We start from the raw sequence: 11,939 nt of genomic DNA on the forward strand, positions 1-11,939 counted from the left end.
TGGTAAATAAAAAATGTTTGGCGATGGTGGAACTAAGTTTGACGAATAATAAAGACATTCTGAAATTTTGGGATTTAGGTCTATCAACGGATGACCAAATCTTCTTTCATTGCCAACTGATACGCATGAGTTTCAAAGTTTCAAAGCTGGAAAATTTTATAAATTCAAAATCAAATTTGTTGTGAGAAACAAAGAAACGGTATTTGGGTTGATCATGAAGATAAGAAAAAGATATCTCGTTATATATTGGGCAGAATGTACCTCTGAGAAGCATATGAAAAGTTTTATCAGTTTTGACCGATCCCGAGGGACCTGAAACGGATATAAACAGACAATACTGTGTTGAAATGATCTCATTATTTATTATAACTTTGGACTTGGTAACATGTAACCAACTGTACTGGACAGTTTGGAAAGCCAAGTGGCAGTCTCGTCACAACTTAGGTTGTAAAAATACAATTTTGAAATAGATAAAGATAACAAAATGAAGACAAAACAGACATATGTAACAAAGACAACTTCTGCAGACGGAAGAGAAACAGAATTGCAGGATCTTCTGTTTACGTCAGACAAAGACTGTTCGACACCACCAATGTCTACAAAGTCGCAATCGTAGTTCTCGACAGTGGATTCTTTCGTGTTCCATGTTGGTTAAAAGAATTTTTTGCTTTTTGTATCAAGGTTGATAGTTACAATTGCATCCCAAACGCCTTTTTTGCTCTCTGACCGATTGCTCTTTGGTTTTGTATTTCATTATATATCTTGCTTTGGTTCTGTCTGTCATATGTATTCGAACTATTTTTTCTAGTTTTTTGGTTCTGAGTTCGTCTAATAAAAGTTTTGACAAAATTACACCGACATGTTATCAACTACTAACCACATAAGAACGAAGAAAAATGAAAACAATCAATAAATACACTTAATAATTTTCAAAAAACTTGGTATATATGGGCTTCGTCATTTCGGTTCAACAAGCAAATCCACTCAAATTAGAGAAGAAGAATTCATATTTGTGAACTGGTCAAAATCACATTTATAATTGAATTTTACAGCAAATTGAGCAAGAAATTTGATAGTGGCGTGAACTGAATGTATTCCGTCAACATTATCAGTTTTGACTAATTCCTTCAGTTCAGTTGGAAGCTGTTGATTAGGCAAATGGATTTGTCTTCTCTCTCCTAGCTGAGTTTGCAGCCCTTCCAGGTTGAGATTGAACAACTAGTGTGACTGTTGAAATTTATGGAGTCTGAACATTGTACAGGTGAAAGTAGTCAAGAACTGTAAAGGATTTCCGTAAAACATCAATTTCGATATCGTTCAGAGTAACTTGTTCGAGTTTTTTTGCAGGATAGGTTTTTCTTGACAATCTAATATGCCTGTCCGCGTAAAAGTAACTTTATATCTTAGTGTTAAATTATTTTCAGGACTCTGCTCAGTCATCGAAGCCTAAACCACCAAACTTGGCGATAAAGTTGTTTTCATCATTGGACAGCTCATTTAGTATTCAATCGAAAAAACGTTAGATTTACTGCGTGTATAATTTTTTATTAAATGATGCAAGCGAAGCAAAAGAGAACTTGGTTCGCAAATATGTTTTTCTTGACCCAAAAACTGTTCATTTTTGGGCAGCCATATCTTCCGATTTTATCATGGGTAATTTCAAGTAATCAGCTAATAAAACAGATCTTTGGGTACCTTTAGCAAAAAATGGGAATTTGGGTACCTCGAACGAATGCTGTCACAAATTTAATCCATGTATGAGTAAGGGTATTCACCCAGGTCCCAACGAAGCACGTGCAGAAGTTTAGATACCCAATTGTAAGCTTTTTTCTCTTCTTTTGATAAATTGTTGAATTGAACTGGTGGTAGAAAATGAATTGTATCAAATGTAAGGGCAGAGCAAACGGAAAGTTCCTTTATGATGAAAGGTTTCTTGCCGCATTAAAATCCTTCAATATGTAAATTAATGGGATGGTTGGAAAACCAATTTTTAGTTTTCTTTCTTTGGGTAACACAACTTCGAACATAGCTTCTGCCATTTTGTGAAGAAAAGTTATCGTGAAGAATTGTGAAGAAATCGTTTGTTTTTGAGGAAAGTTGAGATTTCCTGGCACGTTTACAATTAGACTGTGTATTGTCTTTATTTTCAACAGTATCAGAAATTCCATTCGTTTGCGCTCGGATTGACTTTCCCGATTTTAACAAATTTGAAATTTCTTCGTTGGCTATTTCTTCTATGGCTATTTCTTCTATGGCTATTTCTTCTATGGCTATTCTTCGTTGGCTATTTGAAATTTCTTCCTTCAGTTGCTTTTTCGAAAAATTTCAAGAATACATAATTTCCAGCCTGGTTATATATTTTTATTATAGCACGCACTAATCTTTTACTGTTTTCCGAAATATCGAAAAAGCAATCGCCGAAGTTTTTATCTGCATTTGCTATGGTGTTTGGTTTTGTTTATTCCTTGTAACGAGTAAACTTTCAAAGTAACTTGATTTTAAAATTGAAAAGAAAGAAATGGTTTCGCTTGATTGTGTAGGTATGCAAGCAAACCGTTGTATCTATTTCAACATCAACACACCTTTTTATTGCAAAGATTTTGAATTGCAATTTGGTTCAAATGGATTAGTATTTTGTGCATGTACAACTGATAAAAATTTTAATGAGTGTCAAAGGTCATAATGTTCAAATGTATTTTGATAAAAGCAATTTGTACGATTGCAAATTAGATATACATAGAAAACCAGGCAAGGTAACATAGATATTTTACACGCCCTCCCTTAGTAATTTGATGAGAAACTGCATGGAAGGTCCTAAAATTCTGATTTTAGAAGACCAATACCTAATTTAACCGCTTGACAAAATTTCACAATTCATTTCAATTTCTTTTTTTTCGGCGTTACTTTGTCATTTTCTTCAATATTTTCTTCAAATGTGCCTTGTTATGTTTTGGCCCGATATTCCAATCACGAAAGAATCATTTTTAAGGGCACCGTTTACGGTAACTTTGTTGCAATCATTAACGAAGAAAAAAATCTTAATCTGATGAGTGGACTTGTACAAATAACATTATGATACCTAAAAACCTTTTACTTTTATTCAGTAAAATTTTTTGGAGATGTCTACGGAAGATGAAGAACTGAAAATGAAGTATTCGAGTTACGTTTCAGATTCTGGTAAAAATACGGATCCTGACAAGCCTCTTGCTCTTCAGATTGATGTTTCAACATTATCAAAATAAGTTAAACATTTTTTGTAAGAAAAATTGTGGTGTTATTCCGATATGTGAAAACCAGTTACATTACTTTGAAAAATTTGAATATTTTGATCATTTATGCGGAACGGAGCAGAATGAGGCACCCTTATTATTTACCCCAAAAGCTGATACTTCTTCTTAAGTGTCACCATGGCTCCATAAACCAGATTCTTCAACTCCAACGCCTACCCCCGTAGCGACAGTGAGTAATCACATGGAAAAGTTGACACCTTTTCTATGCCTAGCAACAAAGAAAAAAGGAAATGTAACATTACTGAAAAAAGCTCAGGAGTAGTTAGATCTTATTTAAACTTGAAACTGAGATTGCGTTTTCTTGAATTTCGTTAGGTTTTTTTATGTATACAGATTTAAACTTGAAATCAGATTCATTTTTAATAGCTTTCATTTGGTTTTTTTTGTATGTATAAACAAGTTATAAATTCAAATTCTCTGCCTCTTTAGGCTTCGCTTATCAAGTTGCTAGAAAAGGTTGCTAGAAAAAGGTTCTAGCAAAAGGAGAGCTTAATAAATCATTTTAAACCAATTGTTGGACAAGTCTTCAATCAAAAAACAAAAAAGATATTTTCAAATCTCGGAAAATTGTTCAAAATTTTTATCTCGTAAACTTGAGGTCCTATATTCTTATAAATTCTGTACTAAACTTAACTAAATGTTACCCGACTATGTTCAGACCATACATTGAAGAGATAGAGTCATTTCTTTTTGAAAAAGCTTTATCCTATACAAATGTTCTAATTTTTTGTTACACGGTCCAAATATCGTCTTCTGACCACTCATATTGCTGCTCTCAGTGAGCTACGCATATTCACCAGTGGTCATAACCTGCATTGCAATGTTTTTTGAAGATCAACATTTCAAGCCCAAAAAAAATCTTTTTTAAGAGTTATCTTTTGGGTTAATCAAAAAATGGGTTAGTTTTAGTGGAAAAAGTAGTAGTTGGTTAAGCCTCTTTAAAATTGATCTTCACATATATTTTAATTGTATCAGAAAAAGTAATAATTGATTTCACAAAATTCATGAGGTATCCTATAAAAAGATATACATTTTTTTGCTGATATCGGTTTTCTAATCACAAAACATTTGAAACTTTTTGAAAAAATGAAAGCAAATCAAATTTGATTTTTTGTGTTTTGGCGGGAAATCAACTACATTACGAATTTTGGCGGTCAAATGATTTAAACATATTGAAACATCGTTGAACTATTCGAAACTTATAATTTTGAAAATTTTGCTCACTAAGTTGTTAAACCGAAAAAAGTATACATTCCGATTCGATAACGCTTGCTAATCACAAGCATTTTGAAATCAATTTTAGGCCGACGAACACTAACTCTGAAGGGGAACGCACGCCAAAAAAACGCCATTAGATTCACCCCTGACAAGGATACCCGGTTTCTGTGCAATTAATTGATGGTAGACTCGTAGACTGATGACAGTAATTAACTGATAGCAGACACCCGTATGAATTTCTCTGATATTCTCATAGAAAACTATGTGTTTAATATTTTCATTGACAGCTGTAGTGGGCTAAAATAACTCTCCAATTTGATAATTGAAAGAAAAAAAAAACAATTTTCTTTTCGAGAAAGAATCCAGCCTACGCCATTGTTCCTTTCATTGTACTAGTTTAAAGTATAAATCATAAAAAATAAAGTTTCACAGCGTATGCTGCTGAGCAACTTGAATTTTTTTCCGAGCTTACAGCCGTTAGACTGATCTGAACCAAATACAGTTTACTCTAAAACGCTACGTTTAAGAAGAAACATTAACTCTTTGCTCTAATCTTATATATTACATGAAAGCCTTAATGCGCTATGGACGCAACGTTTTAACTTTTCTATCGAGCACAACGTTTAAGAAGCATTCAACCAACGATCAGAAGATGATGAACTCAATCCAACTTCAAGGCTAGACAGTACCTGCCTAACTTTTGTCTAAAGTTTCATTTCATTTCAGTCTGGAACGAATTACTTAAAAACAGCAACCTCCATGCTAAGAAAGAAAACTTTTGCGAACCGATTCGGTCTATGAAACAAATGGAATTTTTTCTACGTTTCATAGCTTGAAAAGCTTGCTGAAAATTAATTTTTCGCGAAACGATTCATTCTATGAAATAACTTGAAGTAGTTCAAAATATCATAGCTTTAAAAGCCTGCTTAGAAAAACGTAATTTTTTTTTTGCGAACCAATTCAGTCTATGAAAATACTTGAAAATTTTCTGAGTTTCTTGGCTTGACTAGAATGCTTCAAAAAACTTACGATTTTGGCGAACAGGTTCAGTCTTTGAAAAAACCTGTAATAATTCAAGGTTTCATAGCTTTAAAAGCTTGCACAGAAAAACTTGAAATTCACAAACCGATTTAGTCCACAAATTAACTTGCAATATTTCAAAGTTTCATAGCTTCATTAGTGTGCTTGGAAAAAAATTTCGCGAACTGATTAGATTTTTGATAATACTTGAAAGAAACCTTGCTTGAAACAACTTCAAGTTTTCGCAGACCGATTCAGTCCATGAAATAAGTTGAAATAATTCAAAGTTTCATACCTTTAAAAGCTCGCTTAGAAGCTTGCAATATTTCTAAGTTGCATAGCTCTAATAGGTTGCTTAGAAAAAGTTTTAGTTTTTTGCGAACCGAATCAAACTATGAGATAATTTGTACCTATCAAAAATTTCATAGCTTTAAAAAATGCTGAGAAAAACCTAAAACTTTTCGATTATCGATTCAATTCATGGAATAAATTGAAATAATTCAAAATTTCATAGCTTTAAAAGTTTGCAGAGGAAAACTTTTCAAGAAACGATTTAGTCCACGAAATAACTTACAATAGTTCAAAGTTTCGTAGCTTAATTAGCGTGCTTAGAAAAAACAAAAAAAACTCGCGAACTGAATCGATTTTTGAAATTACTTGGGTTACATCAAAGTTGCATAGCTTAAGAAGCTTGCCTAGAAAATCTGGCCCACAAAATATCTTGAATTATTTCGATTTTCATTGCTTGCTTCAAAAAACCTAAAGATTGTCGAGAATCGTTTCAGTTTTTGAAATAACTTGTAAAAATTCGAAATTTCGTAGCTTCAAAAGCTTGCTTAGAAAATCTTAAACTATTACCGAACCGATTTATTGCACAATACAATTTGCAATTTTTCAAATTTTCATAACTTGATTGGCTTGCTTCGAGAGACCGCGAAATGATTTGGTCTACGAAACAACCTGAAAAAGTTCAAAATTGCTTAGCTCTCAAAGCTTGCCCAGAAAAACTTGAACTTTTCGCAACTCGATTCAGTCTTTGAACTAACTAGCAGTTTTTTAAAGTTTCATAGCTTTAAAACTTTGCTTGAAAGAACTTTAACTTTTCGCGGACAAATTCAGTCTATTAAAAAATCTGATAAAATTCAAAGTTTGATAGCTTTAAAAGCTTGCTCGAAAGAATTTAAACTTTTTGCGGACTGTCTCAGTCCATGATATAAATTTAAATAATTCAAAGTTTAATAGCTTTAAAAGCTCGCTTAGAAGCTTGCATTATTTCAAAGTTCCATAGATCTAATAGGTTGCTTGGAAAATTGTATAATTTTTTGCGAAGCGATTCAAACTATGAAATAACTTGTACTAATTCAAAATTTCATAGCTTGAAGAGCTTGCTGAGAAAAACTTAAATTTTTTCACAAACCGACTTAGTCCGCGAAATAACTTGCAATATTTCAAAGCTTCATAGCTTGATTAGCGTGCCTAAAAAAAATTCGCGAACTGGTTTAGTTTTTGAAATTACTCCGAATACTTCAAATTTTCATATCTTTAAATGCTCGCCTAGAAAAACTTATACTTTTTGCGGAAAAAAGAGCCTATGGAATAAATTGAATCTTTTTAAAAGTCCATAGCTTTAAACGCTTGCTTAGAAAAACTTCAAACTTCCACGAACCGGTTTATTCCACGAAATAACTTGGAATATTTCAAAGTTTCATAGCTTGATTAGCTTGTTTAGAAAAAACTAAATTTTTCGCTAACTGAATCAGTCTATGAATTATTAATTCGGAAGTTTTCCATAATATCGAAGCTTACGAAGTTTCGATTAGTTCAAGTTTTCAAATAAATTGCTTAAACAAGTTTTTTGTGAATTGATTTGTTTCCTTAAATATCTGAATTATGTCAAAGTTACATATTTTGAATTGCTTGCTTTGGAAAACATTATGTTTTGGCTGAAACAATTTGGTCTAAGAAATGGCTTGGATTTTTCGAAGTTCCTTGCTCTTTTAGCTTGCGTAAAAAATTGATTAAAAAAAAGAAAAAACCTTGAAATCACTTGAAAGGCAAAAAGGCTCCAACAGAAAAACAGTTTGCTATCCGTTTCACTTTTTGACCTTGATTGAATTTATAAAGGTTCCATAGTTTGAAAAGCTTGCTTACAAAAAGTTTAATTTATCGCGAATTTTTTTTTATACAAGGAAATAATAGGAAATATTTGAACCAGATGGATGAATAGATGAACCAAATCAGTCTATGCAATATTTTGGAAACGTTTGAAAGTAGAAAGTATTTTCAAAAGCTGGCATAGAAAAACTTGAACAATTTGCAAACCAGTTCGCTCTGTTGAGTAAGTTGAAAATTTTCATTTCATAGCTTGAATAGCTTTCTAAGAAAAGGTTGTTGCCAACTGATTTGCTCTATGAAACAATGTGGATATTTTCAAAATTTCCTTGCCTTGATAGCTTGCCTAGAAAAACTTTACTTATTTGCGAATTGATTCGCTCTATGAAGTAACTTGAAATATTTCAAACTTTTTTTTTTCGCTTGAATAGTTTCCATATAGAAACTCTAAGTTGTGCCATCCGATTTGCTTCATAAAATATTTAAAATTTTTTCAAAGTTTCATAGCTTGAATAGCTTGCTAAGAAAAACAGTGTGAGCAAGCTTTTTTTGGGAACCGATTCGTTCTATAAAACAACGTTTTTTGAACCGATTTACGATACGGCTTAACTTGAACTTGTTCAAAGTTTCTTTGCTTGAATAGCTTGATCAGAACAACAATTCATTTTTTGCGAGATAATTGATTGTTGGAGGCGAGCTTGCTAGTTTCGATTAAACAGATAATCTCTCGAGCTGCTTTTCTAACGCTTGAAAAATTTCTCGAATAAGTTTGCTGCAAGTGAAATCATGACTGTTTAGGCTTTCAAACGGCAAGTAACTAGTCTATCTGAAACCTAATTGACATTTTTTTAGCTTGAAAGGGAAATAACGCAGCTGAATGCAAAGTTCCTCCTCCAATCCATGATATAAACAAAAAATCGACGAACTACGCAATTTATGCAAACATTTCGGAAAACTCATTTCAAATATTCAGATAGTTTTGATTCAAAAAAACCTCTAAAAACATGAAATATTTAAAAAAAGATCTTACCTGATGAAATTTCCTGAGCATTTGGAGACGCCGCTGTTATTGAAGAAGTGTTCATATCATACACTGGCCGTGTGGGTAAATCTTCTGTCAGGAAATGGGACCTCAATTTTACTTCTCGACTTCAGCAATCCGCTATTGGCAACTCTGCATATTCCGTTAAAACAAATAACAACAACATTCAGTAGTTTCTGGTGTTAAAATATCGATCTTTTTAGTTATTTGTTTTTGATTTCTTTTCTGCTGTCGTATCAAAAAAATTATTTTCTCGCTCTAGTGATGAATTTTTTAACGTACCTACACATTCATTTAATTTGAAATGTTGACATTTTGATTTGTCTTCGAAATCATCGGAAAGCGTAAATTTCTTGTTGTTTTACTCGACGAGTCCTCTAACTTTAGTTGGTGTAAAAATTGACAAGAAAGCGCCTCAAAATTATTTGAGCTTATGACTGAATTGAACTCCTGCCAAAGAATCATTTGTTTAAATGTCTCTTAGAATAGAAGTGCGGCTGCTAGTTCGTTCCAAAAATGACCGTTCTTCTCCGGTTCTTGTTAGTGGTTTATTAACCTGATGTTTAAATCTTATGATGCTCAGAAGCATTAGGTCACTACGAGGCCAAACGAGGAATCGGTAAACAAGCCTATCAATGTATAAAAAAAACAAGAACACGCCAGATTGTTGCAAAACACACATAAAAATGAATATAACGATTTTTGGAAATTTTTGAGAAGCAAAATACAAATAACAGGGCATTTTTGAAGCCATTTTTAGATGTGCATTTGTATTCGACAACGAAAAGGTCAAAAAACAGCCTTGTTGCAAAATCCACAGCAAAGATTTCCAGCTATTGTAGAACCCGCTTAAAATTCACAAATTACACAGTTTACTTTCATAATGAGTTCTTATCAGTCGTAAAACAATTATTATTCAAGTTATTTTTAATTTGGTTATTAAAAAGTTTGGCGAAACTTGACTTTCTCTATGCTTCTAATAGGCAACGCTCATTTTAGCAATATCGTTTGATGAAAGAATGTGAACTGAAATAAGGAATTTAAACTGCTCCTACAAATAGTTAAATCAAGAAATTTATTGCATGTTGTCAGTTAATTAATTACTTTTTTATATACCAGAGTTTTTTTAACCTATCTAAGTAGCCCTAGATTACCCAAGTCACCAGTAAACTTAACGGACACGGACTATTAAAAATATCAAATTTATTCTACTTTTTATTCAAACTGAAACATAATATTTCTGTCTGTTATAAGCAGATCAAACAGAAAAATTACCGTTTTATTAATTTAGTTTCGGGAAAAAAATCAGAGACTAGGATTTATTTGCTTACTTGAACAATTTGAAATGTAGCCTCTCTCGGACAGGAGTAAAGCTCAAATTAATTAATAAAGAAGTTATTTTAAGAAAATTTTCACACCAGGAAGCAAAGAGAATCAAAGATGATATAAATTTATTTTGTAAGATCAAACTCAAATTCTGAAAAAAATTAGCGCGCTTTCAGCCAAAACAAATACTGACGATCTAACTGTTTATAATTACCTCAAGCGTTTCCATGTCCCATGAATCGTTCAAAGTTTATTTTATGTGTATAGTTCCAGAGAAAACAATTGGTTGGTCCGTTGAACAAATTGAACAAAGAGTTGAACTATTAAATTTCAAAAAGTGCATTGAAAACCCCAATGAAATGTGTTATCACGTCAAATAAAGTCAGATACAAAGTTTGAACCAAACGTTTTCAAACAGAAGTAATATAAAACACACGAACAAATCTGCTTTTAATCTAATCTAAGCTTTGTGCGCCAGTTGTACTTACATCAACTTTTTTGCACGTGGGAAGAAACTTAATCGAATTGTAAAAAATGTAAGACATTTAAAAAAGCATGAATTAGTTTTATGATTCATTTTATATTTTTGCTATCAATGCTTGCAGCCAGTTGACTTTTGAGTCTAATCACAACCTTAAAATGAACTCATCTAACCTATCAACTAATTGTCTATCTAAACAGTAAAGTATTTGCGGTTGGCTAGAGTATGCTATAATTATCGGTTGGCAATAATTATCCTGTCCAACCGTATCTTTACACAAATTCTTGAAATATTGAAATAAAAAACTTTTATAAATCCGAATCTGCAACGTGTCGGATTTGAGCCAGCGACTGCGAGATTTGATTCTCACATCCTTGCCTCTCAGCAGGCATGCTTAAAGATCGCCCAACTCTAGCCAAAAAAAATGCAGATAACAAATGCTTCGAAACTTCCATTGCTACAGATCGTTATTAAAGCAAAGAAATGTCAACAAACTAGCACTACGCTCACTAGGATGAATAGACTTTGTGAAAAAAAGTTCGCTAATTATTAACAAAGTAGAATTGAATTAGAGCAGAATAAAAAATTCATAAAATGAACTTCTGTTGCGCACTAGTATGTTCGCCCTAATTTTGCTTAAATTGAACACTCGATTCAAAACTTTGGTTTGCTTGGGTACTTAGGTGAACCTAGACAAAAATACTTGACTTCATTATTTTGCTAAGTTGTTTTATTAAGAAAACTAAACTTCAAGCAAATCTTTATTTGAAGACTTTTGTTTCAGTATTTCTTACTAGTGGAGTTGTTTTAAATGCAAAGTTTAAATGAAAAAAGACACAAACCACTTTATCAAACCGCGAAACTTTGAAACAATTTAAACGGGACATTAAAAATTATGTTTTACAAACGTTTATTAACAAATTTGTTTTTGTAACTACTTATAATATTTTGCCATTTTTTAACCTTGATTGCGCGCAAGATCGATAGTATCTGCAGCTTGATATAATGTATCGTTATTTACTTATTGGTTTCAAAAACGATTTGAAAGACGCACTTTAAGCAAAGTCAAAGCTGCGCTCCGCAAACACTAGCGAAAAAATGACAAAAAAGTAGCTGCATAAAAATGAATAAAAAAAAAGATAAAAATAGTCCTTGAAGAGAAAAATTTTGTTATTGGGGTATCGATCCTACGATCAGAAATTTATTCCCCTGCCCTCACATCTGCACTACGTGCTCTGACACAAAGCAGCTACATATGCTAATAAATTGCCAATCCGATGCAGCAAAAGTGGCGCTAATTACGACTACACAAATTTGCATGTAATAATTTAGAATATAACAAACTGGCATCCACATTTACATTGCATATAGAAAATTGAAAAGCAGAAACCCGGATTTGTATAATTTAGGCATTTTACAAATATTGCGAGACTAGTGAGCTGGAAAATTT

The 11,939-nt window shown here is 32.3% G+C and overlaps 1 protein-coding gene across 3 annotated transcripts in view; it reads right to left on the bottom strand.

The window, feature by feature from the left end:
• LOC134855645 (uncharacterized) overlaps positions 1-10,501 on the bottom strand; it is a 30,531-nt gene extending 20,030 nt beyond the window's left edge. For 2 of the 3 annotated variants that reach the window (XM_063872206.1, XM_063872209.1), the window contains exons 1-2: positions 10,223-10,501; positions 8,671-8,814 (exon numbers count right to left, since the gene is read on the bottom strand). The gene's annotated coding sequence lies outside the window, so the exon portion shown is untranslated. Of the gene's footprint in view, positions 1-8,670; positions 8,815-10,013 lie in introns of all 3 variants that reach the window. The other variant, XM_063872207.1, reaches the window with a different exon arrangement.
• Between the last annotated feature and the right edge of the window lie 1,438 nt (positions 10,502-11,939).

The sequence above is a fragment of the Symsagittifera roscoffensis genome, chromosome 10 (assembly GCF_963678635.1).
Source record: "Symsagittifera roscoffensis chromosome 10, txSymRosc1.1, whole genome shotgun sequence".
In the NCBI taxonomy this organism is placed as follows: Eukaryota; Metazoa; Xenacoelomorpha; order Acoela; family Convolutidae; genus Symsagittifera; species Symsagittifera roscoffensis.